At 47.9% G+C, this 13,882-nt stretch overlaps 1 protein-coding gene and 1 long non-coding RNA gene across 2 annotated transcripts in view; one reads left to right on the top strand and one right to left on the bottom strand.

Annotated features, from left to right (window-relative positions):
* Positions 1-13,882, bottom strand: part of LOC311426388 — a 371,544-nt gene that overhangs the window by 171,425 nt on the left and 186,237 nt on the right. The window lies entirely within an intron of this gene.
* Positions 1-13,882, top strand: part of LOC311426329 (polycomb group RING finger protein 3-like) — a 176,269-nt gene that overhangs the window by 2,876 nt on the left and 159,511 nt on the right. The gene's annotated exons all lie outside the window — the stretch shown is intronic.

Here is a 13,882-nt window from a genome sequence, read left to right as displayed (position 1 = left end):
TTCCCAGTGATGCTATTATAAGTGTGATTTTGATCCTTTACATAAATTTAGATATGTCAAACAGCATCAGGGAATGACTGTGTACCATGCATTGTGGACCTGTTTTTGCTCAGTGACCTGATCAGTCCCTTGCAGCTCTCTGTGAGGTGATATGTGCACAACAGCAGGTTCATTCAGAAAACTTGTGCTTACCCTGTTTCCTTGAGGAGATACAGAGCTGCCTGTGGCATGGCTGCTTTTTTCATGGCAGGGTGAAATGAGACTCAATGAGATTCCTCCAGATAAGGAAGCCAGACTAAAAACACATATATGAACACATACAAAAGTTGCTTGTTATGTAATTTTACATTGTTCTAAACTCATGCTGTCTTGCATTGGGCGGAGAGAAGGCCTGCTGGTTTTACAGAAGAGTCAGCTGGAGGTTTTGGAGAAGCTGAGCGAGCCATTCAGCCCATGAAGCCAGGGCCGGCCTGCTGGGTTTACAAGTGTTATGCATCCTTCAGAACCTCGTCCTGATTAGCTGAGCACTTGCCAGTAATATCAGCCATCTCACTTTTCATTAGCCAGCTGGTTGCTGGGACTGTAACTCTTCCAGAAAAATGCTTAACACTTTCAACGCCGTTCAGCACCTTCGTCTCCACAAACGCATCCCCCCGCAGTCCACCAGCAGCACCATGCACCCCTTCAATGGGAATCAAGCCTTGTAGAAGCTGCAACAAGGAAACCACAAGGACAACACAGATACCCCTCTCCTCCCCCTGCATCATCACCCTTTTAAATGGGTGTGCAAAGGCACCCAGAGTAGCACGTGGTCTAGCAAGAGAACATGGGGATTGGTGGATCTTCTGCCTGGTGGACACACCATCCCATATAAAAAAATGCTAATTTTCATGAAAGAGGCAAGAAGGTAAATAGAATCGATTTGTGTTGTCTGATGGCTAATGAGGGAGGGAGCGTGACTCGTTCAGCTCCACATTTAACATGATGGGATTCTGTGCAGCTGTTCCTGAGCCGGAATGCATGGAGTAGCCAGCAGTTTCTTCTCTAGCAGTGCTTGCACATCTGCAATCAGCCACCGCCAGATCCTCAGCACTTCCTTCTGCCAGATGAATACTGGGGGTGGGGGGGTGCTGTTGCAGGAAGCACGGCCGAAAGCACGACAGACACCAGTAGAGTCAGATCATGCTCCATTTTATTGCCCGAATAGCCTAACTTTTATAGAGAACTTAACAGGGGTGGACAGTGTTTCACACAAGATTATTGGTCAAAGCACTCAGAAAAACAACTAGAAGAAAACAACCCCACCTGCAAGAAAACAATCCCCTTGTGATTAGTAGTCACGTAGACCTTATCCTTGGTACCCACTGCTGGTAACAATATTTTCCTGCATTCCTCAGTTGGGCGATGTGGGAACACTGTCATAGAAGCTTCTCACAGTTATCCTGGTATCTTGGTTTGCTCAGCTGCAGCAGGCCGTGGGATCTATGCTGTTTCCAGATTCCCTCAACAATTCCCCCTTCTTCTTTTGAGCAAACCAAGCCCGACACAGCAGTTTTACAAGTAACTCTTTTAGCTATACCTACAACACACCACGATGATTACCACCACCATAAACCAAATCTTTAATCCCCTTGTGACTAAACCCAGCAACCATCTACACCTTGTTTCAAACAAATCATCGATCTATTAATTGAAAGAACCGATATCATTTTGAGTCTCTCTCATGTACTACTCTTCTGGAGTAGGTGACGCCCGGGATAGACAGGGTGACATTATACTGTTCTGACCATCTCCGGCACTCACAGATTTTGTTGTTGCTTGATCTTGGTCACAAGTGCAAGCATTGCTGACAATATTAGAATCTCCGTCCGTAGTTTCTCCGTCCGTTGGAACATTCTGGACGGCCTTCACGAACCGGCTTGGCACCCAAACTGGTCCGGCCGTTGTAGAGACACAGAAATATCCCCGGCCAATGAACAAGACAGGAACTGGACCCTTCCAGACTCCTGTAGCAGGATCTCGGTAACTTACTCTTATTTGCGGCAGCACATTTGGTGCTGCTTTATTCATGGTTTGAAAATGGATACTTGCAGGAGGATCTTCTCGGTCACCGGTCAAGCATAGATGATTCAAGACGAATAACGCCTTGGACAGTCGCTCATCAACATCTTTAATTTCTTTTAACCTTGCTAACTGTTCCTTTAAGACTTGATGTGATCGTTCGACAATTGCTTGGCCCATGGGAGAATATGGGATGCCTGTGATATGCGTTACTCCCCACATCTTCATAAAGGTGCTGATCTTTTTGCTGACATACGCTGGGCCGTTGTCCGTCTTGATCTGCTGTGGTACCCCCATGATGGCAAAGCACACTGTCAAATGCCTGCACACATGGAGTGCCTTTTCCCCTCCCTGTGCTGTTGCCCATATGAATCGTGAAAAGGTATCAATACACACATGCACATATCTTTTAGTACCAAATTCTGGCATGTGCGTGACATCCATTTGCCATACCTCGAGTGCCTTAACACCCCGTGGATTAATACCCAAGCCTAACCCCGGCCCATGATGACTGCAGGAGGGGCATGCTCTTACTATTCCTTTAGCTTCTGTCCAAGTAAGTCCAAACATTCTCCGAAGACCTTTTGCATTCTGGTGAAACATTTCATGCGACACACGTGCACGCATAAAGTCACTTTCTGGTCTTGCTGTGATTACACTCACCAACTTGTCTGCTTGCGCATTACCTTCTGCTAATCCAATTGAGAACTGGTGACTACGTATGTGAATGACACAGTAAGGTGCGGTTCTTCCTTGAATGGCATCTCGCAGTTGCAGAAACAATGACAACAATCTGTCCTTCTTAGTTTGCCGTATCAAGGCATCCTCAATCCGGTTCACTACATTGACAACATACAGAGAATCTGAAATGATATTAATTGGCTCATGCATCCAGCGTTGGCAAGCCCAAACAACTGCGGACAATTCTAGTGTTTGTAATGTATCCGCTGTTGTCCCTGTAATTAGGTGATTTTCCCAGGTGCCATTCTCATACCATACACACACTGCCTGCCTACTTACTGCACCGGCATCAGTATAGACTGTGCGACCCACTACCGGCCGAGGCGAAAGTTGCGGTACCGCTTGCCATTTATACGATCTTATAACTTGCCATAGAGGCCCTTTCGGGGCCTGGGAATGTACCAATCCCGGGAATCCTAGCACGGCTTCTTGTAGAGGAATGGATTGCCATAAACACCATTCCAAATGATCCTGAGTTATCGGTAGACTAATATCCCCGGGTTCCTGGCCGCTGATATCAATACTCCAAGAGCGACCCTTACGTACCAATTCCGCAATAGCTTCCGCCCGGGTCTGGATACTCATTTTTGGCTGTATTGATAGAAAAATCCATTCCAAAATTTGAAAATGTTGCCCTATCATCCTTCCTTCATAATTATCTATTTTAGTTATATCATTTCTACTTTTAGGGTCAGTGGCACCCGCCTCACACTGTTCCTGTCTTTGTCACCCCTTATTTTCCCCCTCTTCTTTTTGCCACTGACCAATCACTGCAAATGGGTGAGACACATGATTGACTATTACTAAAGAGAGTGGAAGTTTTGTGATGCGTCTGCAAGCCGCGCCAGCTGCAATCTTTAAAGATATGCGGGAAAGGGCCTGCCTTTGTTCATTCGTCAGTGTAATGCTTTGTTCTGCCCTCCCATCCCGCAACAAAGGTAACAATAGAGCCAGGTCATCATTAGTAATTCCCACGATACGCCTGACCCACTGAATATTGCCCAAGAATGTTTGGATGTCCGTTAAATTATGCAAAGTAGTAGATATATCGACCTTCTGTGGTCGGATGGTAGAGTCTGATATCTTCCATCCCAAGTATAGCCAGGGCCGTTTCCGCTGAACTTTTTCTGGAGCTATCTTTAGTCCTTTCGCTTCCAGGGTATTCTGAATAAACTGTAGATCGGAATCCTGGAAGCAATCTGGCCTGCAAAACAGAATGTCATCCATGTAATGGTAAATAATGACATCACATCACGCTGTTCGGATTGGCTCCAAGGCCCAGGCTACATATAGTTGACATAATGTGGGGGAGTTCTTCATACCCTGCGGAAGCACGAGCCACTCGTAGCGTTTTGCCGGGGCTTGCTTGTTAATGGCAGGTACCGTAAAGGCAAATCTCTGGCAGTCCTTGTCTGCTAAGGGAATTGTAAAGAAACAGTCTTTTAAGTCTATGATCAAAAGGGACCAATGTTCAGGCAGCATGGTCGGGGATGGTAAACCAGGTTGCAAGGCTCCCATAGCTTGCATTTGGTCATTTACTTTTCTGAGATCTTGTAGGAGTCGCCACTTTCCCGATTTCTTTCGAATCACAAAAATCGGCGTGTTCCAGGGACTCGTGGATGGGCGTATGTGTCCTGCCTGGAGCTGTTCTTGAACTAAAGTCTGTGCTTGCTGCAACCTGTCTGTCGTCAACAGCCACTGCTCCACCCAGATAGGCCGATCAGAATGCCATGTCAAGGCCAGGGTGGGCGGTTGCTCAGCAGTGGCCACTAAGGAAAATCCTTGCTGTCGGTAGTAATTACTGCCCCAAGCTGAGAAAGTATATCCTTCCCGATTAACATTTGAAGATTTGCGGGCAGTGCCATCACGTACAGTCTAGCTGAAATCGTTTTCTCTTGGAATTTTAACGTCACAACCTGTGCACTGAGATATGTCGCTGAGCTGCCGCCAACTCCCGTAATTCCAGTGGCTGGAGATGTTAGTGGCCAATGTTTTGGCCATATCGTGATGCTGCAGATCGTAACATCCGCACCAGAATCGATCATGCCGGTGACAGTAATTTGGTGTGATCCGATGGATAATATCACATTCATCATAGGTCGGGAGGCCAGAGATCTGGTAAAACAGATAACATGGTCCGTGGAGCCAAAACCTCCTGTTCGGTCGACCTGTGCTCCCGCACAGGGTTGATAATTTTGGAGTACAACAAGTTGGGCTATTCTGGTATCTTTCGGAATAAACAAGGGTGGGTTGAGCATGTACACCATGACTCTAATTTCTCCTACGTGGTTGTACTGGGTCTGGCTGGAATGTTAACTTTCCCGGCAGCAGCCCATTCAGTGCCGTACTCTGTACTTGTAGCTGGAACAGCAGTGTTATCACACCAGTGTTGTGTCTACTGCTGAGCAGCAGTGTCACAGCATTGGGCCTTTCTCTAACCCTCCTAGGGGGTGGGCAAAAAGTGAGGAGAGAAACATCACTAGGGCAGCTGACCTAAACCAATCAAAGGGATATTCCATACCATGTGGTGTCACACTCAGCAATAAAAGGTGGAAACAGGAAGAAGAGGGGAGGGGTGGGCTCTCGTTGAGAAGACGTCGGTCCTCCTCTCGAACACCGGCTGCGTGCGTTGAGGCCTTGCTTCAAGGACGTGGTCAATCATCGCTCATTTGTGGGAAGTAGAGAGTAATTTCTTTCCTCTGCACTTCCATATAGCTTTCATTTATTTTGTTTGTTTGTTTTCCTCCCTTTTTCCCCTTTCCCTTTTATTTTCCCCTTAGTTAAATTGTTTAGTTCATGGTAGTCTTTATTTAATTATTATAATTATTTCCCTTTAATTAAATTATCCTTATCTCAACCCGTGAGTTGTTCTTTGCTTTACTTCTCCCCCTCCTTATCTAAAGGAGGGGGAGTGAGAGAGCGGTTGTGGGGTTTAGCTGCCCAGCACGGTAAAACCACCACAGTCCTTTTTGGCGCCCAACATGGGGCTCGAAGGGTTGAGATAACAATAGAATTGATTAAACGCATACAACTAACACACTTGCTTGCTAGTAACCATGTTCCTTGCCCTGTTAATAATAATGGCTTTGTTCATATGTCATGCAATTCGTGTCATATTCTCCTTTCTCCTATATATCCGATCCGACCAAGTGCTACAATCTGTGTTCACTTTTTTTAATTCGTTGTGCTGCCAAGCACTGACCTTGGTTTTACTCTGGAATTCAGGCTCTGCGCTGTTATCATTTGGGTCCCATGGAAACTATCTTTCAGAGAATATTCAGAACTACACTGCCTTCCTTTTCTCATCTGGACACCAGTTTATTAATAATATCAGGAATGGTACCTTTCCCTTCTTTCACAGTGGGCTAATTACAACAGTTTGGGAGTATTTTGAAGATCCATCTGTAACCCATGTATTGCTATTTCTAATTCTGAATAACAGGTTTCATTTTCTCTCTAAGATTAGTCGATTGTTTAGAAAACTTATTTGGGAATCTGTCCCGAAACAGTCTCGTGGTGAGTGGCACGGTGTGTGGGATGATGTTAGCAGATACCTGTCACGAGTGTCTCCTCCAATAGTTTTGAACTTCACCCCTGAGCAAGTGCTAAATCCTAAAAACTTGGTAGAATGTTTGAGAGTTGTATGTCCTGATCCTGATAATGCCGGAGAACAACAGCTTGCAGCATTGTGCTGGGTCCTGGTTTATTCCTATCAAACACTGTTTAACATCATCCAGCAACTTGAAGAGAGGGAGGAAGTCTCTGAATCTGATGACCAAGTAACACATGCTGTGGCTGACCCAGAGGACCAACCAACTATGGTATCAGTCGCCCCCATAGTCAAGTCAAAACAATGGAAACGGAGGTCAGCTCGTTTAGTAAGGGAAGAAGGCTCTCCTAAGAAGGAGGGAGAAGGGGAAATGACAGGCACCTCTAAAGCAGAGACATCACAAAAACAGCAGGAAGAAGAGATGGAAATCATAAAGGAATCAGAAATCACTCGATCCTTATCCCTGAGTGAGATGCGAGAAATACGAAAGGATTATGGTCGACGCCCAGGTGAACACATCCTCACTTGGCTGCTCCGATGCTGGGATGCTGGGGCCAGTAGCCTACAATTAGAAGGCAATGAAGCCAAGCAGCTGGGATCCCTCTCTAGAGAAAGGGTAATTGACAAAGTAATCGGGAGAGGAGCACAGGCCCTCAGCCTCTGGAGACGACTCCTGGCAGCTATCAAAGAAAGATATCCCCATAAGGAAGATATTGTATATCACATAGGCAAGTGGACCACTGTGGATAAAGGTCTCCAACATCTGCGGGAATTAGCTGTGCGGGAGATGATTTATAGTGATTTGGACAATGCCCAGACACCTCAAGACCCCGATGAAGTCCAGTGCACAACATCCATGTGGCGTAAATTTGTGCGGAGTGCACCATCAGCACATGCCAGTACCCTGGCAGCAATTCACTGGGATGAGGGGATGGGACCAACAATGTATGATGTCTCCTGCCAACTTCAAAAATATGAAGACAATCTCTCTGCTCCGCTACAGTCCTGTGTCTCAGCTGTGGAGAAATTGTCTAAAGGACTTGACAAGCTTGTGGAGAAAGTATATTCCCCCTCATTTAGACAGAGTGATACTTCAGCCACTAAGAATCAGCATTCGCCTGCTCAAGAGAGAGAGTACCCAAGACGTACACCACGTGGCACCTTGTGGTTTTATCTGCGTGACCATGGGGAAGATATGAGGAAATGGGATGGTGTACCTACTTCAACCCTAGCTGCTCGGGTACGTGAACTGAAAGGAAATACAGCAGCAAGAAGAGGGGCTCCTAAGAGAAATGCTGCTCCAGTTTCTATTGGGCAGTACCCCAGAGGCAGTAGAAGAGCTGATGTTATTCTTGACCACGATGAAGGGACCTCTACCTCTCATTTGCCAGAATTTGTGCATTTGCAAGAATTAAGTGGCAGACGCTCCAGCCAGGACTAGAGGGGCCCTGCCTCTGGCCAGGTAGAGGAGAGGGATAACCGGATTTATTGGACTGTGTGGATCCGATGGCCTGGAACATCAGAACCACAGGAATACAAAGCTTTAGTGGACACTGGCGCACAATGTACCATAATGCCATCAGGCTACCAAGGGACAGAACTCACCTGTATCTCTGGAGTGACAGGGGGATCCCAACAACTATCTGTACTGGAAGCTGAAGTGAGTCTAACTGGGAATGAGTGGCAAAAGCATCCCATTGTGACTGGCCCAGAGGCTCCGTGTATCCTTGGCATAGACTATCTCAAGAGAGGGTACTTCAAGGATCCAAAAGGATACTGGTGGGCTTTTGGCATAGCTGCTTTGAGCACAGAGAAGATTAGGCAGCTGTCTACCCTGCCTGGCCTTTCAGAAGACCCTTCTGTTGTAGGATTGCTGAAGGTTGAAGAACAACAGGTACCAATTGCTACCACAACGGTGCACCGACGGCAATATCGCACCAACCGAGACTCCCTGATTCCCATCCATGAGTTGGTTCACCGACTGGAGAGTCAGGGAGTAATCAGCAAGACTCGCTCACCCTTTAATAGTCCTATATGGCCAGTACGAAAGTCTAATGGCGAGTGGAGGCTAACAGTGGACTATCGAGGCCTGAATGAAGTCACGCCACCACTGAGTGCTGCAGTGCCGGACATGCTAGAACTTCAGTACGAACTAGAGTCAAAGGCAGCCAAGTGGTATGCCACAATTGATATTGCTAATGCATTTTTCTCCATCCCTTTAGCAGCAGCATGCAGGCCGCAGTTTGCTTTCACTTGGAGGGGCATCCAATACACCTGGAATCGGCTGCCCCAGGGGTGGAAACACAGCCCTACCATTTGCCATGGACTGATCCAGTCTGCACTGGAGCAAGGGGGAGCTCCTGAGCATCTTCAGTACATTGACGACATCCTCGTGTGGGGCAACACAGCAGAAGAAGTTTTTGAGAAAGGGAAGAAAATAATCCAAATTCTCCTGAAAGCTGGTTTTGCCATTAAAAAGAGCAAGGTCAAGGGGCCTACACAGGAAATCCAGTTCTTGGGGGTAAAATGGCAGGATGGACGTCGCCATATTCCAATGGATGTGATCAATAAAATAACAGCAATGTCTCCGCCAACTAGCAAAAAGGAAACGCAAGCTTTCCTAGGCCTCGTGGGATTCTGGAGAATGCATGTGCCAGGCTATAGTCAGCTTGTGAGTCCTCTATATCGAGTGACTCGAAAGAGAAACTATTTTGAGTGGGGCCCTGAGCAACAACAGGCATTTGAACAAATCAAACAAGAAATAGCTCGTGCAGTAGCCCTTGGGCCTGTCCGTACTGGACCAGCTGTGCAAAATATACTGTACACTGCAGCTGGGGAGCATGGGCTCACCTGGAGCCTTTGGCAGAAAACCCCAGAAGAAACTCGAGGTCGACCTCTGGGCTTCTGGAGTCCGGGCTATCGAGGATCAGAAGCCAATTACACCCCAACTGAAAAGGAAATACTCACAGCATATGAGGGTGTTCGAGCTGCTTCAGAAGTTGTGGGTACAGAGGCACAGCTCCTCTTGGCACCGCGGCTACCTGTGTTACATTGGATGTTCAAAGAGAAAATTCCCACTACACACCATGCAACTGATGCTACATGGAGTAAGTGGATAGCGTTAATTACACAGCGGGCTCGAATGGGAAAACCCAATCGCCCTGGAATCCTGGAAGAGATTATGGACTGGCCGGAAGGCAGAGATTTCGGAGTGCCAACAGAAGAGGTAACCCGTGCTGAAGAGGCACCACCATACAATGAGTTGCCAGAAGACAGAAAGCAGTATGCGTTGTTTACTGACGGATCCTGCCGTGTGATAGGGAGCCATCGGAAATGGAAAGCTGCTGTGTGGAATCCCATACGACGAGTTGTGGAAGCCATGGAAGGGGAAGGTGAGTCGAGTCAGTATGCAGAAGTAAAAGCCATACAACTAGCCCTAGATATCGCCGAAAGAGAAAATTGGCCAGTATTGTATCTTTATACTGACTCATGGATGGTGGCAAATGCTCTGTGGGGGTGGCTGCAGCAATGGAAAGAGAGCAACTGGCAGCGCAGAGGTAAGCCTATCTGGGCTGCTACCCTGTGGCAAGATATTGCTGCCCGGGTAGAAAACCTGGATGTTAAAGTACGTCATGTAGATGCCCACATGCCCAAGAGTCGCACTACTGAAGAACATCAGAACAACAAAGAAGTGGATCGAGCTTCGAAAATTGAAGTGGCTCAGGTGGACCTAGACTGGGAACGTAAGGGTGAGCTGTTTGTAGCTCGATGGGCCCATGAAACATCAGGACATCTGGGGAGAGATGCCACTTACAGATGGGCTCGTGATCGAGGGGTGGACTTGACCATTGAGGCCATCACACAGGTTACCCATGAGTGTGAGACCTGTGCTGCAATCAAGAAAGCCATGAAGGTAAAATCTCCCTGGAACAGGGGGAGATGGCTAGGGTTTCAATATGGTGAGGCCTGGCAAATTGACTATATCGGACCACTCCCAAAAACTCGCCAAGGCAAACGGTACATACTCACCATGGTAGAAGCAACTACTGGGTGGCTGGAAACATACCCTGTAAACCATGCCACGGCCCGAAACACTATCTTGGGCCTGGAAAGACAAGTATTGTGGCGTCATGGTACACCAGAGAGAATTGAGTCTGACAATGGGAGTCATTTCCGAAACAATCTTGTTACCTCCTGGGCAAAGAGGCATGGTATTGAGTGGGTGTACCACATCCCTTACCACCCACAAGCCTCTGGGAAGGTTGAGAGGTACAATGGACTGTTAAAGACTATGTTACGAGCATTAGGTGCTGGGACGTGGAAACAATGGGACACAAATCTACCAGAAGCCACTTGGCTAGTTAACAATAGGGGGTCTGACAGCCGTGCTGGTCCTGCCGAAACAAAACCCCTACACACTGTGAAAGGAGCTAAGGTTCCCGTAGTGCATATAGGAAGGTGGATGGGGAAGGCAGTGTGGGTTGCTCCTGCCTTGGGAAAAGGCAAACCCACTCGTGGGATTGTCTTCGCCCAAGGACCAGGGTATACCTGGTGGGTCATGCAAAAGAATGGGGATATCAAGTGTGTGCCTCAAGGAGATTTGACATTGAGAGAAAACTAATCTATAATCTAAGTTATATGTTGTAGGAAGATGCTGTAGGATCAACGACAGGTCAACTTTGCAAGGAGCCGGGCAGTGCAACAAGGACTTGAGCTAAGCTGGTGCTGGTGTCCAGACATCCAACTCCGCCTGCCTTGAGTGGCCACTTTGGCAGATGAAGACCTAATCATCAACAGTTCTTATGAACATTTTCCAAGAAAGACCTATGGAATGAAAAGATACACCTGCCTATCCTGTCCTGTTAAATCCTTGTCCTGTTAAAGGACAAGGGATAATGATGAGAATGCTTGTATGCTAAAGTATGGGGATCTGAGTGTGACACAAATGTTATGGAATAAGGGGTGGAGGTTGTACTGGGTCTGGCTGGAATGTTAACTTTCCCGGCAGCAGCCCATTCAGTGCCGTACTCTGTACTTGTAGCTGGAACAGCAGTGTTATCACACCAGTGTTGTGTCTACTGCTGAGCAGCAGTGGCACAGCATTGGGCCTTTCTCTAACCCTCCTAGGGGGTGGGCAAAAAGTGAGGAGAGAAACATCACTAGGGCAGCTGACCTAAACCAATCAAAGGGATATTCCATACCATGTGGTGTCACACTCAGCAATAAAAGGTGGAAACAGGAAGAAGAGGGGAGGGGGTGGGCTCTCGTTGAGAAGACGTCGGTCCTCCTCTCGAACACCGGCTGCGTGCGTTGAGGCCTTGCTTCAAGGACGTGGTCAATCATCGCTCATTTGTGGGAAGTAGAGAGTAATTTCTTTCCTCTGCACTTCCATATAGCTTTCATTTATTTTGTTTGTTTGTTTTCCTCCCTTTTTCCCCTTTCCCTTTTATTTTCCCCTTAGTTAAATTGTTTAGTTCATGGTAGTCTTTATTTAATTATTATAATTATTTCCCTTTAATTAAATTATCCTTATCTCAACCCGTGAGTTGTTCTTTGCTTTACTTCTCCCCCTCCTTATCTAAAGGAGGGGGAGTGAGAGAGCGGTTGTGGGGTTTAGCTGCCCAGCACGGTAAAACCACCACAGTGGTCAGCATCGATAACCCCCGGAATGACCATCAATCCTTTAAGGCCTACAGAGGATCTACCTAATAGCAAGCCGCCTAATGGTGTGTTTGATAGTGGGCCTTGGATCCCCGTAGGAATGGCCGCTACAGACTTATCGGAAAGCGTGACGCTTACTGCTGTTGCCAGGTCCACCCCGAGGCTTCCTCTGGTGGCTGGGGCATTGTTGTCGAGAAATCCACCCCGTCTGGCTGTACTGCGGCTACTGTTGTCGTCGCGTGGCCGAACGCGCTCCTCTTGGAGTTTCCCTGAGCCCTGCACATCGGTGTAGCATGTGTATCAGATCGGCATAGGTCGCACCAGAGGGTAGCTGTACACTGTCTTCTTGTATGGCCAAGCCTCCCGCATCGATAACATCGCCACTGCTCCTGGGGGTTACGTCTCGAGGGACCACCATTGGATCGGGACACTATGGCAGCCAAAGGATCACCGATGGCTGATGCAACAGCTTGAGCCATCACAGCTGCTTGCTTGGACTGATCAACACGCTCTACCCTCTCCAACATCTCTTCGATGGGAGCAGTTTTTGGTAGCGTAGCTAGGATGCTTTGGGTTTTTGTGTTTGCGTTGTCAAAAGCAAGCATTCTAAACATGCTCCGTTTCAAGTCTGGTGTCAGGTCAGGATGATCCATGATCGCTGTCCACAATCGGTCGATGAACTTGGCATAAGGTTCACCTTGGGCCTGGTGGATTGAAGCAAATGGAGGAGCTTTCTTTTCCCCAGGGAGGGCAAAAAGAGCTCGAAGTGCAAGCTGTGCAGCTGTTCGATGAACAATCTCAGGGAACTGCAGCTGAAGCTGAGGGTCGAAGTACAGGCCTGTCCCTGTTAGCATTTCAACTGTGGTGCCATATAGGGGGTCCCCCGTTGGACGCGGTTGACTCGCTTCCACTTGTGCCAATCGTAGCCATTCTCTTTCAAAAATCAGCAGTTGAGAGGGAGTTAACAACAGACGGGCTATGTTTTGGCAGTCGAAGGGACACATCAAATCTGCCTGGAAGATCCAGTGAATTATCTGTCGTGCTGCTTGGGAGTGTAAGCCATAATCCATGACTGTTTTTCTAGCTTGTTGTAGAAGCTTCCAATCATGTGGCTGCCATGATCCGGTGCCTTGCCCAGAGTTGACAATAACTGGGCAGGCCAAAGAGGAGGAGGCATGCCAATCTCCCTCAAGAATGGCGTCACGTATGATACCCGACCACCTGGTTGATATCGGTGCTGATGGAGTTGGGGTGGCAGATAACGGGGGAGAGACACCCTGGGTGGATTTATGGTTCTCTGGCGGCGGCGCAGATGCTGGGGGCATCGTGTCGAGATTTTCCGGTGCAGGAGGCGAAGAGGGCAGTTCACAGGCCGCATCCGTACCGGGCTCAGACAGTCCCTTGGCGATGGCTGCTGCTGAGTCCTTTATTGAAGAGGTCATGCCTCGAACCGGGGTCAGTATAGGACCCGACGGAAATAATCGTGACAATGAGGTGTCGGATTTCGTAGTCGATGTTTTGGTAGCCCCAGACTGCACGGACAAAGCCTGTGTCGCTGCCATGACAACCTGGCGTTCGGCCTTCAGACCGCTCAGGGCATCAATCACCAAACGCCAAGTTTTACATAAATCCTTGTCAAACTTTCCACGTGTGGTACTCGTCTGCCATAAACGGTCTCCTATGAGTTGCCATTCATCTGGGCTAAAAGTTTGGGGGGTCTCCTTCAGAAAACCCTCCTTCTGGGCCCAATTTATCAAGGATTTAACCTTTTTCGTATTGCAAGCCACGCCTCTCATAGTGAGGATGTTAGAGAGAAGCTGCACGGCCGCCTCCGCCTCCATGGTTACGCGATCTCCGCCCTGCTGTTGT

The sequence above is a fragment of the Aythya ferina genome (assembly GCF_964211825.1).
Source record: "Aythya ferina genome assembly, chromosome: W".
In the NCBI taxonomy this organism is placed as follows: Eukaryota; Metazoa; Chordata; class Aves; order Anseriformes; family Anatidae; genus Aythya; species Aythya ferina.
Note: the sequence above shows the minus strand (reverse complement) of the source record. Positions and strands in the feature narration are given on the sequence as shown.